General features: G+C 35.6%; 1 pseudogene; it reads left to right on the forward strand.

Annotated features, from left to right (window-relative positions):
- Positions 1-1695: 1695 nt before the first annotated feature.
- LOC147829132 (U2 spliceosomal RNA) lies at positions 1696-1875 on the forward strand (annotated as a pseudogene).
- Positions 1876-22781: the final 20906 nt, after the last annotated feature.

A 22781-nucleotide genomic window follows, 5' to 3' on the forward strand; every position in this document is an offset into this window, starting at 1 on the left:
GAGGACTATATCTCACTAAGAAAGTTCCACATAAGTTTATCATGTAGCCAACACCTAGACATTGGGCCTTGGAGACCACTCGGATAGTATTTCCTCTGGATTAGCACCGAAGCCTGGAAGTGACATTTGTACGAGGCATACTAAAAACTCTATGGCTTTTCCAATTATAAAATGATAATTCTGAAGGGAAAAAGTGCTCACTGCAGAGGAAAGTTGCTGTGATTTATATGTCTTGGACAATCTTCCTTTTTCACACAGAATAACTTACTAGACCAAATATGTTTTGTATTTCCTTTTTGTAAACTGGAGTTGTCTTTCAGTTGATAGGAAGGGTAAAATGTATTAGTTCTAGTGTATTTTAATTTTTCCTGTCCCACCATGTTTAAGTGGATGATATATATAAGTCCTTGTTACTGGTGACTTCAACAATTAAATTACACACATAGCACAGGCACATTACAGTACTAGGAAATGCTAACCTTAGGCCAGGGCAAACTCAGAAGTTTTGCTGACTGGTCCTCTGCACAGACTCAATGGGCAGCCTTGAGCTCTGGCTCATTGACCAAGCCCAGCCAATGACAAAGTGAGGCTAAAAAGCTGTCCCTCCTTTTCTCTTGGTGTGTCCATCAAGACTTCTGGGATCACTGTGAAATCTCCTATCATTCTCATTACAAAGTGTACTTCAGATGAATTAAATATGTAGTGACAATCAAAGTCATAAACTACTTGACTCCCAGGGTCATTTTCCAGGCGGATGTTAATAGGATTTTGGTCAGCTTGTGTGCTTTGTGCAGTTGTGAACACTGGCCAGTTTGGGAGACATAATTTAAAGTAGTGCATCTCTGTGCCTGCATTGTGTGCATACATCCAGATTCTGGAGAAAAGACACGACAGACTTGCATTTGAAGCCAAATGAAGCCTAGCCACTTTTTCCCCTTCCTAACTGTGGATGGATTCCTAATTGACTCATCTCTTAAAAATCTCTGAAATCTGCCAGTGGCAGGTCCTGACTGTGGCTGGATCACAAATAAATCCATCACCTGTGCTGGGAAAACAACCCCCAGATTTACTGACCAGGTCAGTAGACAGAAGATCATTGTAAGGAGAATGCATCCTTCTCAAAGCCAAAATGAATCTGGAAACCAAATGGCATAAGCCAAGTATCAGACAATAATTCTCTTTACACTTCCACATGTTCTGCAGGATAAAGATTAGAAATCTGTTGTGGAAAAAATTGCTGCTTCATTCCTTTCATCCATTGAGTTCCCACTTGGCCGTTCCTTCATGGCCTCGCTCATCCACAGCCCCATCTTCACCTCCTATGCTTCCTTTTTTACCTGAATCCTGAAAGTTTTTGGAATTCTTGTATAGTATGAAAGTTCTTTATGTACTCACAGCAACCATATAAATTTTGCAAAACTGTAGGGCATACATTTTTAGAGAAGGGTGAAAATTTGTACTTCTGTGAGTTAGGCAACTCTGAAACCACATCAGAATCAGCATTAACCAAAGTTACACCAGAATAACATACAGATGATATTTTAATATGATGATTGAAATAAAAATTCCAGATATGGATAGCTAAGTGAGAACAAGAGGAAAACCTACAGAAGTGTAGCTATGTAGGACTGCTAGGACTTTATGGAATTCAGTTCATATCTGAGGGAGAAGGAATCCTTCAAACAGTAATGGAGGATCGCTTCTTGGCCTTTTGGCTAAGATCAAGTGTAAAACACTAACAGAGGGGATCATGCAATGTTGAGGCTCAGATTAGAGCTAGTATATTAGAAAGTTGATGAGTGATCAGGCTATTTTTCACTAATGCATTAATTAGAAAATAATTTTCAGATTACCTATCATGATTCAGACATTATACTAGGCAGTAAGGATCAAACAAAACAAAACTAGTCTCAATCCCTTACCCTCATAAAGTCTAATGATGGTAATAAAAATTAGCCAGTTACACATATCTGTATATGTATATGTGTCTATGATGAGTACTAAGAAAGAACATAATGCCAAGACATTCTACTTGAAACCAAAGGTGGGTAAAATCTCCCCAAAAATCTTGCCTGAGACACTGATCAGCAGAAGTTAACTAGAAGCTCAATTGGAGAAAAAGAAGGAAGGCTTCTCCTTATCAAAATAAATTTGGCAGTGTTGCTGGTTTTTTAAAGGTAATTCTTTGGTTATATGGCAGATAAGACTAGGATGAAAAAACATTAAAGGAAGCAGTGTGAATGGGGCAGTGCATTTTTAAATGCTAGCTCCGCAGCAAAGCCTTGCTCAAGCCTCCTGCCCAGCTTTCTTTCCAGGGAACCCCACCCCCCATTAGAATTTGGCTTTGGCCCTGCAGTTAATTAAACATAAAAAGTAGAGAAAAGCATTCCAAAAAGAGAGAACAGTTCATGTAAAGACACTATGGCTTAGGAAAAAGCAACCCATGCAGAGCTTTATACACCATGTCAAAGAATTCTATCTTAATTCTAAAACAAACCAAGCCACGTGGGGCATCTTAAGCAGAGAGGAGGAGGGGCGGAAATGGGGCGGACATCACCAGACTTACATTTTGGAAAGATTATCCTATCTACAATGTGGAAAACAGATGGAGGCCGTAAGATAATGAAATGTTTGATTGTGTAAGTAACCTTTCTGTTGGGAATATTACTAAAACAGAGGATCTTTGTCATATTATATGGAAGAAAGATGCTAACCACTTCTCAGTTCATTCAACATTTATTATGCATTAACTGTGTAGTGTTTTAGGTACTGGGTATATGAATGGCAAAATGGAGATCTAGGCCCTTCTAGAGTTTCTATAGTAGACAAAAAGTAGATGTAAACAATATGGTTTGTTACAAGTAAGTGCCAAAGAAAAGTTTTTAAAAGTGGAGCAAGTAAAAAGGGGAAGTGGAGTGAAAAGATAACAAGCAGCTTTAAACTGAATAAGCCCAACATTCCTCTTTGAGAAAGCATGTTTCAAGCAGACTTGAAAGAAAAGAAGGTGCCTACCTTGGTGGCAGCACACCTAGTGTGTCTGTAGACCAGCTGGGTCCTAGGCAAAGTTAGGAATATTAAAGATAAGAGTCAAGTTGTTAAGGCACAGACAGGAACACAGAAAATTAGAACAGAGGACAACTGAGGTGGATTGTTCAGCTGAGATCAGGGACTCCATAGTTCAACATTAAGGAGGGTGAAAAAAATCCATCATTTTAGGTTTCCAAGCAAGGACTGCATAGCGTTAAAGTGGTAGATCACCAGGAAGACGAATGCCTCAGAGTCTTAAATATTGAAAAAACTTTAGCAGCTGTACCTCAGACAAAGGACTACTATCTAGAATATATAAAGAATTGAAAAAAATCAGACCCCCCAAATTCAAAGACACAATTCAAAAATGGGCATCTGAAATGAACAGCTATTTCTCAGACAAAGAAGTAAAAGCAGCAAACAAATATGTGAAAAAATGTTCACCATCACTGGTCATTTGAGAGACGCAGATGAAAACAACACTGAGATTCCACCTCACCCCACAAAGAATGGCTGCTATCAAGAAATCAACAAATAACAAATGCTGGCGGGGTTGTGGGGAGAAAGGAACCCTTCTCCATTGTTGGTGGGAGTGTAGACTGGTGCAACCACTGTGAAAATCAGTATGGAGATACCTCAAAGAACTAGGACTAGAGGTCCCATTTGACCCAGCTATTCCCCTGCTGGGTATCTTCCCAAAAGAATTAAAAGAATCAAATCACAGTGATAAATGTGCACCCATGTTCATAGCGGCATAGTTTGTAATAGCTAAAGCTTGGAAGCAGTCCAAGTGCCCATCAACTGGAAACTGGATAAAGAAGATGTGGACTTTTTAATAAATTGGAGTACTACTCAGCCGTAAAGAACAAAAAACTAGAGTCATTTATAGCTAAATGGATGCATATCGAGGACATACTCTTAAGTGAAATAAATAGGACACACATGTGTAAATACAGAAGTTTCTCTAGTGTGAGAAACTGATAGTGTAAACAAGGGTTAAAATGATTAAAATGAATAATTGATAATTTGAAATAGGAAAAAAGGTCGAAAGATGAAGGAGTGAAGGGAGGGGAAGGGGAAAGGAAAAACTATGAGAAAAGAAAAGAAATGGAAATGAAATCTCTGTAAATAGGGAAGGGCAGAGGGGGTGAAGAGTGCACAGGTAATGGGGAAAAAATAAGAACCAAGGTACCTCATATACAGGTACAAACACCCAATGATAAATGTAAACGAATTGTATACCTAAAATGTACCAATAAAAGAACTAAAAAAAGAAAAAAGAAAAAGAAAGTAGTATCGTGGTCTGCCCCTTGTCTTGCCTTGTTTCCAACCTGCCTATTTCCCTGAAGCTTCCTAGGAAAGGAACACTGTGGAAATAAGGTCATTAACTACCTGTCTGCTGTACTGACTCCCTCCCCAACCCTAAGGATCACGTTACACTGTTGAACTGTATAGATGCGCTCTAACGTTGTGCCTACTACTGTATTTTAGATCTGAGAGCCGACAGATTCTAGTGATGGAGAAAATGATGATCAAAGATCCATTGGTCCCCTGCTTCACTCGCCTGCCTCATTTCTGATTGCTTCTCTCCATAGGCAACTCTTTTAGCTGTTTTTCACCCCTGCATTTACCAGCTTTTTTTTTTTTTTTTTTTTTTTTTTTTGGTACTGGGGATGGAACTCAGGACCTTGTGCTTTCAAGACAATGGCAGAACCACTGAGCTAAATCCCTGGCCCAGCTTATTTTTAAATAACAGTCTTCTACCACTATTTTTGGATAATCTTTCAATTTTAGGTTCTATCAATTTCTTCTTAATATATGTCAACAAGAAATAGTATTAGGTTCTGTTGATATCCTTGTACTGGTAAATGAAGATTAAGGCTATTTATACTTTACCTAGTTTTTCCATTTTTTTAATGATGTTGAATCACAATGTTTTTAATGTGCCTATGACAAATTCATCCTTACACTAAGATAATCTCTTCCTACTCTATTCAGTGTAGATAATCTGTGTTATTCTTCCTGGAGGCCTCCATCTGTTGGTTCCAAATTGTACCAGCAATTAAATTTGTATAAATGCTGCATGCTTGCCATCATGGAGATTTCTTTTCACGAGCATCTGAAGAAGATTCCTTTTTCTTCACTTATGATGGACTCTCAATTTTCCTAGATCCTGTATATTTAAAATACTATTTTCTCTACTGTCTATTTTAGGACAATCACATTCTTCCCTTTAAGATTCATAATATATACTTGGGTTTTAATGGTGTGCTATTTTTTTCCACAGTGCTGACGAATGGAATTCCAATCCTTAGCCTTAAATATTTCTGGCCTTCCTAACAGCTGGTGAAAGAAATCTGAGGAAAATAAAAAGGGAGAAATAGCCTATCATTTCTCACAGTTGTATAAGACCCTTTTGCATTGTAAAACTCTGATAAAATGAGGATTTGAAAAAGTTTACAATAGTACCAACTTTACTTTTCTCTCTAGGCTATCTATGCCTATTATGTTGTTTAAAATTGTTCTTATAATTATTATTTATGCAATTTAAACACAGACGTTACGATTGGTTGCTATGTGTTATGAAATACAACAGATTACTTCTACAATCTACATGTATGACTGTTTGCTGCCTTACTGGTTTTTTATCAGGCAATAATATTCAAGTGGGCATATCTTTTCTTCAAAAAACCATAATTATTTATATGATTTATTTGTTGAGCCAGCAAAGTATTATGAATGAAAAAGAACCTCTCTATGTCTCTGTTGTGTTCTTTAAAATTGAAAAGATGGACACAAAACAAAGACTACATAAAGCTACAGACCATTATCAACTTCAAAGACATATTGCTTTCCTAAGAACACTGGGAATGAAAGGAGATGATAATTTTACTCAAACAATTAGGAGAATCACTTGGGTTTCAATTATATTGTTCAAATCCAAAAATTGTGATCGCCCTTCATCATTCAGCAAAGAACCCAAAATGACTCCCAGAACATCAAGTGAGAGTTTCAACTGGATTCAACAGATATTTCTTTGAGTACCTACCAATGTCGGGCTTTATACTTGAGCTTGGGATATACAGTAGTGAATTAAGGGAGGCATACCTCTGCTGCAAGAAAACGGCAGACATTTAAAAAGTAAGAGTAGGATAACTATTGTAAGCAGGACAGGAGGAGCAAGAAACTGGAAGGAAACACCAAGGGCTTGTGATCTAGAAATTCTAGGAAGCCTTCACTTAGGAAATGAACGGGGAACTAAAATCTAAATGATAAGTATGAGTTAGAAAAAGAAAAGCTTTAATCTAATGTCCAAATATTAGGGAGGTAATTAGACATTAGTAGGCTTGAGGGACAAAGAGGGTCCAAAATCTCACGTTGTGCCAGTTATAGTTAGAGGAAGAAACAAAGATCTCCATTTATATTCACAATCATGTGTTAGGTCTCAGATCCAAAGAAATCCCACAGAGAACAATTACATTTCACTGTTATACATTGTGCACATTTCTCCCAATATCTGGGCATGTGGCTGTCTATATCTGAAACAAGGCACACAGCATTCCTCACTGCCTTAGTAGTTCATGGCACATGGTACCAGAAAAGGGAACATTCTCTAAAACCCTCCCTCCCTGGGCTCAGGTCTGATTTAGATTAGAATATCTTTCATATATTTCTTGTATGAGTACAATCCCTGAGGGAACACTGACCACTTGAAAAAAACGAGGAAGACATTTTCAAGATAGCAATCCCAAGTAACCGCCCCCCCAAAAAATGCCAATAAACATACACATTGTGTAAATAAAACAATGTTAATCGTCATAGTTCCCATAGTTAGGAATGACTGTCCTAAACATAAAAAGATACCCAAACTCTTACTCAAAGCAGATGCCTTTGAAGTTATACATCTCTCTATATCTGGTTTACAATAAGCTCTACACCTACTCCTGCATGGCCACCTATGCATCTTGGCTGAATTCTTTCAGCAAAGGCACAAAGAGCAGAGGATACAGGAGAGAGGGGCCAGTTTTTTGTGTGATGTTGGGACCCAGCTTCCCAGTGACAAGAAGGTAACCAAAGGAACAGAAATCTGAAGAGTGCCAGGCTCCTTTCCAGAGACAGCACTCATGACTGTGGTAACTTTCATAGAGCAGCCCCGAAAGGCAGTTACACAGTTAGAGGTCAGAAGAACACAGCTGAAATATTAATGACAAAAAGCTACCACTCTGGGATGGCAGCGTAGGCTCCTATGGGTCTCAGATGTAGGAAGAGTAAAACACTCATCAACTCTTATGTCACGGTCTTTGAGAGCTCAAGAAAAAGACTGAGCGTAGCTCAGGAGCGTTGACAGCCACCCGCTAACTCAGGAATGCAGAATGTGCCCAAATCCGAGGACAGGGCAGGAGAACTGGAAGAAACTCCTCTGTGTTGCAGAGCCTGTACTGAGTAAGACAATGGTTGTCTGTCCCTGGGGAGGAACAGGATCTCTAAGAGTGATTCCTTCTGAGGCTCAGGTTTATAAACACTGCTTAAGCCTGAGTCAGATACAAAAAACCAAATGGAATCCCCCCTCTTCCTCCTCTGGATGTTTTCCATGCCTTGTATGTAATGTTGCCCTGGGTAACATTAGTCTACTGCAGAGGGAAGTGAAGGATAGCTGAGAGAGGACCACCTTACTAAGTTCCAGAACTACAACAGGAGAACTGAGCTACACATCAGGTGTAAGCACATTATGGGAAGAGTCTGCCACTAAAAATATGAAACCTACCTGTTGTACCCTGAGCACAATTACAGCAATCACAAAGCCCAGACCCAGCTCAATAATAGATGAACTTAATTCAATCCTATAATAACTAATGACTTCACAGAAGAGGAATGCTGTTTTCAGAGAGTAAATATTATTTATTTCATTATCAACTATACTTTACTAAGATTATCCTGCATTCAATCCAGAATTATGAGATTCACTCAAAATGCAATAAAATATAGCCCATCATGGCATGACAAAATGGAATAAACTCAGAGATGGCTCAGAATTATCAGACAGGAACTTTAAAATAAGTATGATAAAAAAATTTTAAATCTAAAAAAAATAGACAAAAACAGATGAGAAACTACAGCACAGATGAAATAGAAAATAAAACATGGCATTGGAGACAGAGAATGTTTTCAATAAGTTTGCCAGCAAATTGGACACAGCAAGGAAAAGAATTGTTAAGCAAACCCAAAAGGATATCCTGGTATCTAATGTTCGAGGAAACTTTTAAATAAGAAATAATACCAACACTATACATATATCTCAAAAATAGAAGAAGAATCTCTAACAACTCATCTTATGAAGCCAGTATTGCCATGAACTAAATCCTGACAAAACTTTAGACCAATATGCTTCATGAATATAGATGCAAAATACTTAACAAAATATTTTCAAATTGAATTCAGCATTGCATAAAAACCATAATACACCATAACTAATTAGGCTTGATATGGTTTATTAACATCTGACAGCTACTTAAAATATCATCACATTATTTAATTTAAAAGAAAAAGATCTTATGATCATTTCAATAAACATAGAAAAAACATTTCACATTTTATGATTTCAAAAAAATTTTCATCAAATACTGGAAAGAAACTTCTGAAACCTTATGAAAAAAACACCTACTATGTTTCTGTTTTAATATTTATATCTTTAATTCACTTAGATCTTAGTTTAGTGCATGGTGATAGATATGAGTCTAGTTTCAATCTTTGGCAGGTTGAAATCCAGTTTTTCCAACACCACTTGTTAAATAGGCTATCTTTCCTCCAATGATGGTGGTTGGCTCCTTTGTCAAAGATGAGGTGGCTGAGCAGGTCTGGAGTTGTTTCTGCATCTTCTAATCTATTCCACTGATCCTCAGGTCTGTTCCTTTGCCAGTACCATGCTGATTTTATCACAGTAGCTTTGTAGTATAGTTTCAAGTTGGGGATTGTGATACCCCCAGCCATGTCTCTGTTGCTTAGAATTGCTTTTGCTATTCTAGGTCTCTTATGGTTCCAAATGAATTTTTGGATTGTTTTCTCTAGTTCTGTGAAGTATATTGCTGGAATTTCAATTGGCATTGCATTGAATCTATATAGTAGTTTTGGAAGTATGGCCATTTTCACTGTATTCATTCTTCCTACCCAGGAGCAAGGGATGTCTTTCCATTTTCTTGTATCCTCTTCCATCTCTTTTTTCAGAGTGCTGTAGTTTTCAGTGTAGAGGTCTTTTGCTTCCTTTGTTAGATTGACTCCTAGATATTTCATTTTTTTGGATTCTATTGTAAAAGGAATTGTTTCCCTAATTTCTCTCTCAGTGAGTCTTTCATTTGTGTACAAGAAGGCTATCGTGTTTTGAGTGTTGACCTTGTTTCCAGCTACTCTACTCAATCTGTCAATTAAGTCTAGAGTCTTTTGATGGAGTTTTTTGGGTCTTCTATGTAAAGTATTATATCATCAGCAAATAATGACAGTTTAACTTCTTCTTTTCCTATCTTTATTTCTTTTATTTCTTTCTCTTTTCTAATTGCTGTGGCTAATGTTTCCAGAACTATATTGAACAGGAGTGGTGATAGTGGGCATCCTTGTCTTGTTCCTGATTTTAGTGTGAAAGTTTTCAGTTTTTGACCATTTAGTATGGTGTTGGCTGTTGGTTTTTCATAGATAGCCTTTATCGGGTTAAGATAAAGACCTTCTATTCCAATTTTCTGTAGGGTTTTTATCATGAATGGGTGTTAGATTTTGTCGAATGCTTTTTCTGTATCTATTGAGATGATCATATGTTTTTTGTCCTTGACTCTGTTAATATGGTGTATTACATTTGCTGGAAGATAAGTTAGGTAGAACTCTTGAAGACATTGGCATAGGAAAAGACATCATGAACAAAACCTCAGCAGCACAGGAACTAGCAGAAAGAATCAACAACTGGGCTTTTATCTTATTAAAAAGCTTCTGCACTGCAAAAGAAACCACCAACAGAGCTAACAGACAACCTACAATATGGGAAAAAAAATTTTAGCAACTGTACCTCAGACAAAGGACCTATCGAGAATATATAAAGAATTGAAAAAATCAGACCCCCCAAATTCAAAGACACAATTCAAAAATGGGCATCTGAAATGAACAGACATTTCTCAGACAAGGAAATAAAAGCAGCAAACAAATATATGAAAAAATGTTCAACATCACTGGCCATTCGAGAGACGCAGATGAAAACAACAATGAGATTCCACCTCACCCCACAAAGAATGGCTGCTATCAAGAAATCAACAAATAATAAATGCTGGCAGGGTTGTGGGGAGAAAGGAACCCTTCTCCATTGTCGGTAGGGGTGCAGACTGGTGCAACCACTGTGGAAGTCAGTATGGAGATACCTCAAAGAACTAGGACTAGAGGTCCCATTTGACCCAGCTATTCCCCTGCTGGGTATTTTCTCAAAAGAATGAAAAGAATCATACCACAGCAATATATGTGAACCCATGTTCATAGTGGCACAGTTTGTAATAGCTAAAGCTTGGAAGCAGCCCAAGTGCCCATCAACTGGAAACTGGATAAAGAAGATGTGTTTTTTTTATAAAATGGAGTACTACTAAGCCATAAAGAATGAAAAACTAGAGTTCTTTATAGCTAAATGGATGCATATTGAGGCCATACTCTTAAGTGAAATAAATAGGACACACATGTGTAAATACCGAATAGTTTCACTAGTGTGAGAAACTGATAGTGCAAACAAGGGTTAAAATAATTAAAATGAATAATTGATAATTTGAAATAGGAAAAAAGGTCCAAAGATGAAAGGGTGAAGGGAGGGGAAGGGGAAAGGAAAGGAGGGAAAGGAAAATCTATAAGAAAAGAAAAAGTAAATGGAAATGAAATCTATGTAAATAGGGAAGGGCGGAGGGGGTAAAGGGTGCACAGGTAATGGGGAAAAAATAAGAACCAAGATACACCATGTACAGGTACAAGCACCCAATGATAAATGTAAATGAATTGTATACCTAAAATGTACCAATAAAAGAACAAAACAAACCCCACCTACTAGAAACCTTGTAGTTAATATTATCCTTAATAGTGAATTCTTTCTCTCAAGGTTTGAGAACAAAACAAAAATGTCCACCCTAATCAGGTCTACTGAAATTTATGCTGGAAATCCTAGTTTTATAATAAAACAAAAGAAAAAAACCATAGAAATAGGGAAAAAGTAAAGTTGTCTTTATTGGCAGATGACATGATTAAGTACATAAAAATTCCTACAGTCTCTATAAGAAGACTACTAGAATTAATAAATGATTTTAATAATGTATGATACAAAGTCCATGTATAAAAACAAATTGCATTTTTTCTTTGCATTTATAAATAGCATCAATAAATAATTATAAAAAAGATGTTAAACAGTACTATTCACAATAACATCAAGAAATATAAAATTCCTAGAGATAAATTTAACAACAATGTGCAAATTCCACTAAAAAGTATAAGATATTGCTGAATGAAATTAAAGTGGATTTAAGTAAATGAAACAATATTAAATACCTCAAAACTACTTACCCATTCTCTCCACTCTGCCATATTGATCTAGATTCAGTGCATTCCAATCAAAAGTCCAGCAGGAGCCCCCCTCTCTGTCTCCGTCTCTCTATATCTCTGTCTCTCTGTTTCTCTCTCTCTCTCTTTCTCTCTCCCTCCCTCTTCCTTGAAAATAGAAAAGAGAATCCTGCAATAGACTCACACACATACAATCAAATAATTTTCCTAAGCGCACCAAAATAATTTATTTGAAAATGGAAAATATTTTCGACAAATAGTCTTGGAATAACAGGATATCCATATAAAAATGAAATTTGATCCTCTATCTTATGCATAAAAATCAATATGACATAGATCATAAAAGTCCATAAAAACTAAAATCATTAAATTTCTTCTGTTTTAGCCTCATAAGTGCTGGGAGCCTAGATATGTGCCACCACACCCAGCTTCAAAAGGTTTCTATCTTGTTGCAAATATGATTTATACATGTAAAAGTTTGCCAAAACTAGTTGAATGATCCATTAATATCTGAGCATGTCTCTGTATTATTCCTCAAACAATTAAAAGATCTCAAATCTCCATACATTCAGAAACTAAACATTTCTAATTACATTATATGTTAACAAATAAGCCATTTTTAAAATTAGGGTATTTTTAGAGTTAAGTAGCAGCAGCATCAATGGTGAGGCAAAGCTAGACAATATAGACCACAATCCCCACTAAAATTTTGAATTACAAAAAGTTCTAAATCAATTGTTTTTTAAAAATCTGACACCAAAGCTATACCTGATCTGATATGAAGCTAACTGTAGTCTTTATTATCATTCTACATACAACAGAAAAAATATAAAGATGAAAACAGAAGTTAACATACTCAAACAGAGATAATAAAAAGGCCTTAAGAAAGAACTGACACGTTTGAAAGATTAATATAAAGTATTCAAGCTTCTGGAAGTACAGATAAAAAAAGAGAAATAATAAGTAGCATATCACAAGTTTTAAAATAAAGCAAAACTATACAGATGATATAGGATCTAAAAGTCATATTTTTATATTTATACTAATAATTTTGAAATGGACATACTATAAAAATTAAAATTAAAAAAGAAATAGAAAACTTAAATATTTATTTTATCTGATCTCTTTTCTTGTCTTGCTGTAGAAAGGAATAGATGTTATGATAATATGTACCCTGGTCTTTTAAAAGAGAAGCCTTTTCAAAATGATATTGTTAAAATTCTCCAGAAAAACAGAACCAATAAGGGGTGTGTGTGTGTGTGTGTGTGTGTGTACAGAGAGACAGAGAGAGAGCTGGGGAAGGCCAACAATCTGGAGACACAGAGAAGAGCCAACGTCACAGTTCCAATCTGAAAACTACTGGCAGAATTCCCTCTTGCTTGGAGGAAGTCATCCATGGTCTATTCAGACCTTCCACTGATTATGTAAGACCCACCCACATTATTAGAGAGTAACTTGCTTTACTCAAAGACCACCAGGTTAAAGACTACTGTAATCTCATTAGAAAACACCCTGACAGAAACCTCCAGAATAATGTTTAATTATGTGACCACAGTGGTTCAGGCAAGGTAATACATAAAAGTAAACATTACAGTTGTTTCTGCAGGGTTATGAGAGGAGTAACATCCTGTGACAGGATTTATCCAGATGATTATGGCTCTGGATTGAAAATAAACCATAAATGCAGACTCAAGGATATTAGTAAAGAAACTACTGCATTGAAATAAAATGTTATGGAGGCTTCAGCCAAGTTGTGAGCAGTGAGGGAGGGAAAGTAATCAAATTCTAGATATTGTTTGATTGTAGGTGTTCTTGGAAGAGTAGATAAGGGATATAAAAGGAAGAAAAAAGTCAAGAATAAGTTCAAGGATTGGGGACCAAACTACTGGGAGGATGGAGTTTGCCTCAACTAAAAGGAAAGGCTGTAGGGGCCAGGGATTTAGCTCAGTGGTTCCACCGCCTGCCTCACAAGCGGAAGGACATGAGTTCCATCCCTGGTACCAAAAAAAAAAAAAAAAAAGGAAAGGCTGTTGGCAGAGCAGGTTTTGAGAAAAATCCAAAGACTTAAGATGACAGGTATAGAGGAGGAAATACTGAGGAAATTGTTTACTTCATTATTCCAGAGTTTTGAGGGAGCTTATAGACACAAATTTGGGAGTTAGCAGCATGCTAATGGAATTTAATGGCCCTAAACTAGACGAAATTTTAAAACATCAACTTCAGATAGAGAAAATCTCCAAGGATACTGTACACTCCAAAATTAAGCTGTCAAACTACCAATAGTTTTCAGATTTGATCAGGAATTATTTAATAAAATGAAATTTATTGAAAATTTACTTTAATAAGATGAGGCTTTATGTTTTCAATTACTAATGTATATGTGGATAAATAACTTATTGTTATGAGACTGGAATGACCATAAATTCTATTATCATTTGCTTCAATAGATAAAGGCACTGAGAAAAAATTATTATGGTATGGTAGTAAGAACATTATTACAGTGTATCTGTGTATTTATATTTATCAATGTGTCTGCCAGAAAGGTCTATCCAGAGGGTCATCAAGAAGATCATACACCCTGACCAAGTTGGATTTATCCCAGAGATGCAAGGATGGTTCAACATTCATAAATCAATAAACATAATACACTATATTAATAGAGTCAAGGACAAAAAACAAATGATCATCTCAATAGATGGAGAAAAAACATTCGACAAAATTCAACATCCATTCATGATAAGAGAAAAAACCTTCACAAAATTGGAATAGATGGTCTTTATTGCAACCTGATAAAGGTTATCTATGAAAAACCAACAGCCAGCATCATGCTAAATGGTCAAAAACTGAAAACTTTCACACTAAAGTCAGGAACAAGACAAGGATGCCCACTATCACCACTCCTGTTCAATATAGTTTTGAAAACATTAGCCACAGCAATTAAACAAGAGAAATAAATAAAAGGAACAAAGATAGGAAAGGAAGAAGTTAAACTGTCATTATTTGCTGATGATATAATACTTGACATAGAAGACCCAAAAAACTCCATCAAAAGACTTCTAGACTTAATTGACAGATTCAGTAGAGTATCTGGAAACAAGGTCAACACTCAAAAATCAATAGCCATTTTGTACACAAATAAAAGACTCACAGAGAGAAATTAGCAAAACAATCCCTTTCACAATAGCACCCCCCAAAGAATGAAATATCTAGGAATCAATCTAACAAAGGAAGCAAAAGACCTCTTCATTGAGAATTACAACACTCTGAGAAAAAGAGATGGCAGAGGATATAAGAAAATGGAAAGACAGCCCATGTTCCTGGGTAGGAAAAGAGCCATACTATCAAAACTGCTATACATATTCAATGCAATCCCAATTGAAATCCCAAGAGTATATTTCACAGAACTAGAGAAAATAATCCAAAAATTCATTTGGAACTAGAAGAAACCTAGAATAGCAAAAGCAATTCTAGGCAACAGAGACATGGCTGGTGGTGTCACAATCCCCAACTTGAAACTATACTGCAAAGCCACTGTGGTAAAAACAACATGGTACTGGCAAAGAAACAGACCTGAGGATCAGTGGAATAGATTAAAAGATGCATAAACAACTCCAGACATGCTCAGCTACCTCATCTTTGACAAAGGAGCCAACCATCCTCACTGAAGGAAAGATAGCCTCTTTAATAGATGTTGTTGGAAAAACTGGATTTCAACTTGCCAAAGACTAAAACTAGACCCCTATCTTTCATCATGCACTAAACTAAAATCGAAGGGGATAAAAGATTTAAATGTTAAAACAGAAATGCTAAACTTGCTGAAGATAAGTTAGGTAGAAATCTCTAAGACATTTGCATAGGAAAAGACTTTATGAACAAAACTTCAGTAGCACGGGAACTAGTGCAAAGAATCAACAACTGGGATCTCTTCTTATTAAAAAGCTTCTGCATTGCAAGAGAAACCACCAACAGAGCTAAGAGACAACCTACAATGTGGGAAAATTATTTACCAGCTGTTCCTCAGACAAAGGTCTGCTATCTCAAATCTATAAAGAATTTAAAAAAATCAAACCCCCCAAATATAAAGACCCAATTCAAAAAATGGGCATCTAAAATGAACAGACATGTCTCAGACAAAGAAGTAAAAGCAGCAAATAATGAAAAAATGTTCGACATCACTGGTCATTTGAGAGATGTAAATTAAAACAACACTGAGATTCTACCTCACCCCAGAAAGAATGGCTGTTATCAAGAAATTAACCAATGACAAATGCTGGTGGGGATGTGGGGAGCAAGGAACTCTTCTTCATTGTTGGTGGGAGTGCAGGCTCGTGCAACCACTGTGGAAATCCATAAGGAGATACCTCAAAGAACTCAGATTAGAAGTCCCATTTGACCCAGCTATTTCTCTGCTGGGTATCTTCCCAAAAGAATTAAAAGAATGTTTATAGTGGCACAGTTTGTAATAGCTAAAACTTGGAAGCAGTCGAATTGCCCATCAACTGGAGACTGGATAAAGAAGACGTGGTTTTTTTATAAAATGGAGTACTACTCAGCCATAAAGGTTGAGAAACTAGAGACATTTATAGCTAAGTGGATGCACATTGAGGCCATACTCTTATATGAAATAAATAGGACACACATGTGTAAATACTGAATAGTTTCTCTGGTGTGAAATACTAAAAGTGTAAATAAGGATCAAAATGTATAATTGATATTGTGAAATAGGAAGAAAATTTCTAAAGGAGTAGGGGAAGTGGCAGGGGTAGGGGAAAGGAAAGAAAGGAAAAGAAAAAATACAAGAAAAGGGTAAAAATGGAAACAGAGTCTTTGTAAATAGGGAAGGGTGGAGGGTGAAGGGAGGGCAGGGGAATGGGGAAAAAAATAAGAACCAAGATACATCGCGTAAAGGTACAAGATCCCAATGATGAATATAACTGTATTGTATACCTAAAATGTACCAATAAAAACCTTAGTGAAAAAAAAGTTCTATATGATCAGTCTTCAAAAGTTATTTTTAATATTATATCAGCTAACAATTTGATTTTGTCATCATTCAATATTTTGGGAAGGAAAAAGTTGGAATTTTATTCGCAAATAAATTTGTAATCCAGAAACAACTGTCTACTCAATAATGCATTAATATTTAAAATTGTCCCATTGTTTAGAGTAATGGAGACTTTTATACCCCATAAAAATGTATCATAATATCCAGAATGGATAAGAGTTATATTTTTCTTTTAAGTAAGAAAAAATCAAGTATGAAAAGGGAAGTGGGAAAGTAACACCTGGCACTCTAAAGCAGGTGCTTTGTCAGGCAAATCAACTTTGGGAGCAAGTATACCCCAAACTCAAAGATCTGGAAATTTATTCCTTTCCCCCTGAGAAAATCTTCACATACTAGGCTCAGTTTGAGGAGTAGAATCAAAGCTAAAAGGCTTAGAAACAAGACTCATTTGAAATAGTAACAGCAAGATCTTGCATTTTCATAAGAAGTTACCATTTACAGAATGCGTTTATTTATATTCACTATCTTAATTATACAATGTGAAAAGATATTTTCTTTAAAATATTTTAGCAACAGTGTTTTAAATTTTTATAATTTTGTTTCTCCACTTCTATATTCATATTTTATTATCCAGAGGTCCTCACCTAAACAGACTTTGAAAGGAATCCATATGGTGGCATTTCACTACTTCTGTGTTAAGATCGCTATGGGTCTAAAGTATACACACATGAAAATGTCCATCTATAATTGAAGCTAACATTTAAAAATATACATGCTAAATCTCTCTGAAAATAAAAGTCATCAAGTCTGTTTAATTAATAACTTCTGTGTTAAAAACATCTAATCTCATTTCTTTTTGTAAGTTTTGAAACTACATCAGGAAGCAAAATTTTATTCAGTAAATAAACTTGAAGATAATTGTCTACATAGTGAATCTGATTTCATTATGCATTGCAAAATACTAGTTAGAGTTGATTGTGAGAGCTGTGGGTTTAATAGCAGTAATATATAGGCATGTGTCAAAATATAGTCTATGAAATAAATTATATTTTTGCTAGGCTGGGGCTGGTTTTGTTATGTTGTGTAAAACCATGGGCCTTACATCTCATTTAAACCTTCAGCACCATGGTCAGCATCTACTATGCCTCTGAGTTCCTGTACAAGCTAGTCATGAACGTCAAATGGCTCGCTGGATTTCAGAGCTTGCAAAGTCTTTAGATTAACCAATCATTCAAGGTTGAAGATTCTTGAGATCAATTAATTAATTATCCATTTAATTTATACATATTCTCTTCTAACATCTAGACTGGTTTATTTTTTAAATTCATAAGTTGGTACATTTTAGGCATACATTATGATTACATTCAACATTAGGGTTTTGTATCTGTATATGATATATCTTGGTTCTTCTTTTTTCCCATTCCCCTTTTCCCTTCTTTTCTCATTTTTTTCTTTCCCTTCTTTCCTGTCCCCCATCCCCCTCCTTAGCTCCCCTTCCCCTTTGAACCTTTTCTTCCTATTTCACAACATTTATTATATATTGTGGTCCTCATTTACACTTTCAGTTTCTCATACCAGAGAAAAAAATTCAGCATTTGCATGTGGGTCCTATTTATTTCACTAAAGAGTATGGTGCATCCATTTAGCTATAAATGTCTCTAGTTTATCATTCTTTATGGCTGAGTAGTACTCCACTTTATTTTTAAAAAACACATCTTTTTTATCCAGTCACCAGTTGATGGGCATTTGGGCTGTTTCCAAGATTTAGCGATTACAAACTGTGCCACTATAAACATGGGTGCATTTATATCACTGTGGTATGATGCTTTTAATTCTTTCAGGAACATACCCAGGAGGGGGAATAGCTGGGTCAAATAGGCAGGGGGTATCATAATCCCCAACTTAAAACTATACTACAAAGCTACTGTGATTTAAAAAAATACCATGGTACTGGCAAAGAAACAGACCCAAGGACCAGTGGGACAGATTAGAAGACGCAGAAACAACTCTAGACACACGCAGCCACCTCAGCTTCGACAAAGGAGCCAAACACCCTCACTGGAGGAAAGATAGCCTCTTTAAGAAATGGTGGTCAAAAATTGGGGTTTCAACTGGCCAGAGATTAAAACTAGACCTATATCTCTCACCATGCACTCAACTAAAGTCTAAATGGATTTAAGATCTAAATATTAAAATAGAAATGCTGAATCGGCTGGAACAGAGGTTACGTAGAACTCTTGAAGACATTGGTGTAGGAAAAGATTTTATGAACAAGACCTCAGTTGCCCATGAACTAGCACAATCAACAAGTGGGATCTCTTCTTATTAAAAAGCTTCTGCATAGCAAGAGAAACCACCAACAGAGCTAAAAGACAACCCACAATGTGGGGAAAAAAATTTTACCAGGTGTTTCTTAGATGAAGGTCTACTATGTAGGCTATATAAAGAACTTAAAAAAATAAGACCTCCCAAATTTAAAGACCCAATCCAAAAATGGGTATCTGAAATGAATAGATAGTTCTTAGATGAAGAAACATCATCTTATCATCTTATGATTGTAGTAATATATACAGCTCCTTTAGCTAATGGCATTAACATAAAAGAAACACTAAGGTTAATGTGGTTCTATAGCTTCAAAAGAGCTGTCTACCCCAGATATGCAACTTTATTTTAGTGTCCAGTATCTGTTGGTTCATTTGACTTAATGACTTTAATTTTTACAACAACATGGGGTGTAAGGTGAAATGTTCTGAATTTTTAAGGAGTTCAATGGGATGAGTGGGTATATGTAAATATAAGGAAAATACAAATTTAAATCAAAGAATTCATTTTATGTGGGACATATAGGAAGGATACAACAAGCTATAATACTATAGCAAAATCTAGAATCTAAGTAAAAGTGTTAGGGGAGCATAGAAGAAGGAGCAATTCATTCTATTTTAGGAGTCAATTACTATTTTCCCAAGAGAGGTGACACTGAAAGATGAGACAGAATTTAAAAATAGATGAGCAAGAGAAGACAAATCCAGAGAGAACAAACTGTATAGGCTAAGTTACAGTATGTAGAATAGTGAAAATACGTGGTGTTTTTTAAATTGATAATTTGGTAAGGTGATAAATACGTTAATTAGCTTGGTTGAATTTTTCAAGAATGCATACATAGACACAACACATTGTACTTCATAACTATACACAATTTTTATTTACAAAGTAAAAATGAATTTAATTCAAAGAAGAATTCATATTGTAAGACTTGAAAAGAGAATATGTAGTGGAGAAACAAATAAAGTTAATGAGGAGTCAAATTGGGAAAGCGTTCAGATGGCACGCTGAAATGTACAATTCTGCTAGTTTAGTTTGTAGAGTTGAGGCAGAAATCTTTGTGTAGTAAATAGTAAATAGTAAACTTTTCATGAATCAAAAAATAAATATGTCAAATTCTTGTTGAATACATCAAAAAATGTTTCAGTTACAGTAATTAAAACGTGTGTTTTACTGTGCTTAGCCAATATTCCTCCAAATTTGATTTGGTTATATGGGATGTTTCAAAGAACTCAAAGTGAATAGATCTATGGATTTCCCAAATGTTTAGTGATAGCAGAAGAGAAAAATGGCAAGCAGTAATTCACTGAGCATGATTCAACCAGAACTAGAAATCTCCCTTGCCACTTAAACAAATCTTCTCTATTCAAATGTCTTGGTGTCTACAATTGCACAATTAATTTCTTTGATGTATCCCTCATAAAGTCTTAGTGTTAATAAGTATACCAGACATAGTCTCAAGCATGAGAGAAGACTGCAGGAAAGCATGAGAACAATGGTATAGGCACTGGAAGTTCTAAGAAAGGAGACCATAGTAGAACACAAAAGGCAAACTTCACATTTTTGCCAGTGCTAGCCCTGAAAGTATACTTATCATAGAGAACATATTAAACATCAGAATTCAGTAATCTAATAAACATTTACCTAATACATACAGTGTGTCAGGAATGCTGGAATAAAATAAATTAACAAAACATGAATCCCTTCTTTGAATAGTTAATGCTCAGTTGAGAAAGACATATAATAAAAAGATAATTTCAATGTAATGTGGAATGTTCTCTGATAAAGATAAAAATAGTATCAGTGATCACTTCTAACTCTGTCAAGAGGCTTATGGGATATTTCATGTGGGGTACAATAATAAAGCTGGGTTTTTTTATTTGTTTTGTTTTTTTGGTACCGGGGATCAAACTCGGGTCCTTGCGCTTTTGCAGCAGGCAGCGAAAACACTGAGCTAAACCCCCAGCCCATAAAGCTGGTTCTTAAAGAGTGGGTCTAAAATACAATCAAGTGGGAAGGGTATTTATAACTCAAATGGCACAAGCAAATGTACGAAAGCATTAAAAAATCCTTAATATGGAGAACCATATAGAAGAATAATTAAGTAGGTTAGATGTGGAAGATCATGGATCACAAAGAAATTCAGAATTGGGTTTACTTGTCAGTAAGAATTGTTTTATTTTTGATGATTTGGATATTTCTGCCTACAAATTTGTGGTAAACATTTTTGAATCAAACTGAACACTGCATTTATTCATTTAATAAGTAATTTATTTAACTACTTTAGAGAAATCCAGAAAAAGTAGCAACTGGAAAAGTCAAATGGAAAAATTAATTTCGATTTCAAGAATCAATATCAGTATGGCAGTATCTGGATATAGAAATGGATGTTTTATGTCCAATTTGATTAAAGATCAGCCATTTTCCTATGAGTCACTATGATAAGTGCTTTTCACAAGTAGCCATACCTTTACTAAAGAGCTTTCTTGCTTAAATGCAAGGTCTGAATTTAATGAATAAATGGCATGCAAAAATAGGAACAAGAAAAATCAGGCAAAAGGAATCAAATGCATTAATTTTTGTGAGAAGAGCATTTGTGAAAGAGTGAATTCAACAATTTTAAAAATATGGACTTAATTTAATACATATTAACTAAACACTTAGGATATGTTGGGCACTGTTTTCAGAGCTAGAAAAACAAAGTAAAATATCAGAGGGTTTGAAATATAGTCTAGCTAAGGAGGCAGTCATATAAATTACATGAGCTGTAACAAGCTATCTAAACAGACAAAAACATTAATTTAATGTGAGAATTTAAAGGGTCAGGGAAGTTTGCAAAGCAGTGACATTTATGTTGAACCTAAAGTGAATCCATCCAGTGAAAAATGTTGTAAGAAGAAAAAAAATTAAGGGAATTTAGAATGCATTTTTTTCCTTGGGAAATAACAAGGAATGTGGGGGACTAGAGGAATCTTACACAGGGCTGTGGCAGGTGACCAGTCTGACATACCGATCTTGGATTTTATGCTGTAATGAAAGTTCATCGAGGGACCTGAAACAGATGTGTTGCAGAAAGAAAGTTTTGTCCAGAGATGGAAGATTAATTAGAGGGGAGAGAAATGACAGGATCACTTAGAAGGCAGTCATGACTATCATGGTTGGTTCCAGTTTCTAGGAGATACTATTTCCTTTGTCTGTAACTCCATCTGCTGTTCCCCCTGTATTCCTTTTGCCATGGTGCCCTTCTTACCCTGGGCTTGGAGTGACCAGCACTCCCCAGTCAGGGAAAGCTTACTGCCCACTGGACTACAAAACCAGTGAGGGTAGAAACTTGGTTAATCTCATTCACTATCAAATTCCTAGTTCTTGCACATAAAAGTTTTCAGTAAATGGTTGTTCAATAAATGAAAGTAGAGGTATTTAAGAGATAGAACCATCGTGATTCACAAATCAGTTATATGTGAGGGGTGTGGAAGAGAAAGGAAACAAGAGTGATTCCAAGGCTTCTAATTCGATCAACAAAATAAAACATGATGCTATTAAATGAAGATAGAAAATCAGAAGAGGGTGAATGTGTAGAGTAGAAAATATTGTCTTGAGACGTGATGATAATAATATAACTAGGGATGGAGAAGAAAGAAATATCAAAGAGAAACTTTGGGATAAATCAAAGGAACGACAGGTGGTAACCTGTGGCAGAATTGAGGAAAGGTTATTTCCAAAGATCAATGATATAGGAATCAAGAAGAACTCAGTGACCAGCTTGAAGTTCTGTGGCACATCCTAGAAAGCAATTTTAATCTAGATTTAATTTTTTATCTTATATCCCCCCAAAAGGAGTTTATGTCCCTTCTGGAAAACA

Source organism: Heterocephalus glaber, unplaced genomic scaffold (assembly GCF_053883595.1).
Source record: "Heterocephalus glaber isolate CG9 unplaced genomic scaffold, H.glaber_assembly_v1.0 deba00000738, whole genome shotgun sequence".
Classification (NCBI taxonomy): domain Eukaryota; kingdom Metazoa; phylum Chordata; class Mammalia; order Rodentia; family Bathyergidae; genus Heterocephalus; species Heterocephalus glaber.